We start from the raw sequence: 2898 nt of genomic DNA, 5'->3' as shown, positions 1-2898 counted from the left end.
CCCTGACAGCTAAATAAGGAGGAGGTAATATGCTTCCAGTGCACACCCCATAATAGTATTCTGCTTCTGTCATTTATTTGCGATCAGTATTATGCATTTGTTTGTTTTCAAAGTGCTGTGATATTTACCTCTGGAAATAAAAAGGGAAGATATACAGTACATTGAAAGGGAACAGTATTATTAAACTCTGAATGTATGAGATATTATGCTATACGTAACCACAGGGCAAGCATCATCAATTCCGCTTTCAGCCTGCAAATTGAAGACCGAGCCCCCCAAAAATATCCAGACTGTAACTGGGACTCATATACTGAAACAACATATGCCCCTAGCCTGGTATAAACAAGTGGAGTTTATTGAGTCGTTAAGTGAGATTTTTGCTGGGATTAGTTCAGAATGGCACTCAAGGGATGAATATATGCTTTATGAGATGTGTCCAGAATCTGACCATAGCGAGACGCTCTGGTATCCCTCAGGATAGTGCCAATGAGTGATCAGAGCTTTCTGCGAAGGTGGTGTCAAAATGTTTCTCTTAAACTATTAATTTGCTCATGAAGCTCTATTTTGGGGAGAGAATATACAAGTACATCACAACAAATAACCATCTGTTCATGTCCCCTGAATGTTTGGGTTTTTCTGAATTGTTGATCTATCATATTCTGAAGCTTTAATGTGTTTGACCATTGTTTGTCTCCCAGCTCATGCCATATTGCAGAGCAATATGATGACATGAAAACGTCAAGGCAAGCTTAACCCTCAGCTCAGGTGGTAGCGACTGGTGCTAGCAATTGTTTTGAAAATAATAAAATGTATATGTTCTGTAAGTTGCTTTGAACTCGGATATTTGCAAAACAAATAAATGGAGATAAATCTAACAAGTGTATTCTCTCCGTGATGTTTATAGATCCCAGTCATTTTTCTAGACTCTTTTTGTCACTGTTATTTAATTGGTTGTAACCAGATCCAATGGGTTAAACACTCCCAAAGGAAAATTCATCTGAAACACCATACACATTTTCAAGTGTGGCATTTTGTGTTCCTGATGCTCCAGTGTATTGCCGCGTGGGTGGGCTCCTTGAAACCCTTATAAATGATCTAAGCAAGCTGTTCAGCACTCATACACCTGCACTGACAAGCCACTTCTACAGGAACACGCACACTTCCGCTTCCCATGAAACACAGGAGACTAAAATAGGAGCCTCTGGGAGCCCTGGCGTGGTATGGAGCAGCTTCAAAGAAAGACGGGGGCTGTGTGTTGTGTTCCACATGTCAGGGAGTGAGGGAGGGAGGACCAAAGGATTTCTCTGCCATCCACAGTATGCAGCTTTACCTGCGCGTTTATGACGTGGTGTAGAATGACAACACTTGCATGCTTGTTCTTGATTGGGAGATGTACAGTATGTGCATATCCTATTATATACGGCTTCCTTCCAACATGAAATTGTTAAACGTATAGAACAGAATACATAGGCACATCAAACCTGGAAAAACACACATATAATATATACATTAGGGCTGTAACAATTAATTGATTAGTGGTCAACTATTCAATTAATCGATTAATTGATTAGTGGTCAACTATTCAATTAATCTCCTACTATTTTGCTTTGCTTAATCCTCTATGACAGTAAACTAAATATGTGTGGACAAAACAAGTAATTTGATGAGGACATAATCTCGGGCTTTGGAAAACACTGGTCTACATTTTATTCATAATTGTATTGATCAAACAACTAATAAACTAATCGAGAAAATAATTCATGGATTAATCAACCAAACGCTATATCGCCATTTAAAAAAAAAAAAACATTATTAAATCATGTTATTTAATTGTGTATTTCCGGTAATACTGTACCAATACAATTGCAGTTTTGCTGTTTTGACTGAGTAAAGATAAATCAAATAACATTTATGAAACATTTATGAAAATGTTTTGCTTTTATACCTTTATAGTATAGTACAGTACAGTTTAAAAAGTGGATTTTGAAGATTTTTCTTTTAACAATACTTCATTCTGGATTTTGGAGACTAAACCATCGGAGCTAACAAGGAATACATGGCAGTTTATTTAACCACACACATGTAAAGCACGCACACATATACACACACACAGACACACACACAAACATGCACACACATACACTGAGAGACAAAGAGAGAGAGAGAGAGAGAGCTGATCAAGAGAATGTGCCTAAACCTCTTTATAATGTGACCTCATCTCTTCCTGTCCTCTGTTCCGGTCCTTCCATCCTTCTTCCTCTGAGCCCTCCCGTCCTGGATGTTGTCCTAATGAGTGTTAGGACCCGCTTCTTTCTCTCTCCCTCGCTCCATCTTTGTCCTTCTCCCAGTACTGCCACTGTGGTCATTATTTTAAATGAGTACCTGCCAGTTTTAACCACAGTAACAAGGACCTGTGCATGCAGATGAATGTGTTGCTGGATGGTGATGTCAGTCAGCCAACAAAGGCCCATTAGGCCTGTGCCACTTGGGACAGAGCCCTCTGGCAGCTGTAAAGCCTTTCTGACAAAGACTCTTGGACAACCTACAATACATACATACACACCATTTGATTAACACAAGTACCGGTATTCTGAAATTCTCAGTGCTCTGTTAATTAGGATGACGTTCCATAGAATAACACGTTTGTTTGATAAAACATGGCCAGTGATATGAATTACAGCATTATAAAACCTCTAGTTTTCCAAAGGCAAAGCTCTTGCAGAGTTGTTGTGATCCTACTATCCTGTAACATTGGTTTTTTTTGTGGAAACAGGAAGCATTTCAAGACACAATTGCTCCTTTCCAACAATGCACATATGGCCACCAGATTTGAGCCACTGAATTTGAACCAGTTGCATCGAGCCTTTACATGAGATCTGAGGATAAATTTGGGTTCCT

At 39.1% G+C, this 2898-nt stretch overlaps 1 protein-coding gene across 2 annotated transcripts in view; it reads left to right on the top strand.

The window, feature by feature from the left end:
- Positions 1-878, top strand: part of rin3 (Ras and Rab interactor 3) — a 21331-nt gene extending 20453 nt beyond the window's left edge. For both annotated transcript variants that reach the window (XM_076300790.1, XM_076300789.1), the window contains one exon: positions 1-878. This exon is cut by the window's left edge and continues 1947 nt beyond it. The gene's annotated coding sequence lies outside the window, so the exon portion shown is untranslated.
- The last annotated feature ends 2020 nt before the right edge of the window (positions 879-2898 follow it).

This window comes from Alosa pseudoharengus, unplaced genomic scaffold, assembly GCF_046254945.1.
Source record: "Alosa pseudoharengus isolate Yale_2024_CS ecotype anadromous, Long Island Sound unplaced genomic scaffold, YU_APseudo_1.1 YU_APseudo_1.1_scf_22, whole genome shotgun sequence".
Classification (NCBI taxonomy): Eukaryota; Metazoa; Chordata; class Actinopteri; order Clupeiformes; family Clupeidae; genus Alosa; species Alosa pseudoharengus.
This window is presented reverse-complemented; position numbering and strand designations above follow the sequence as displayed.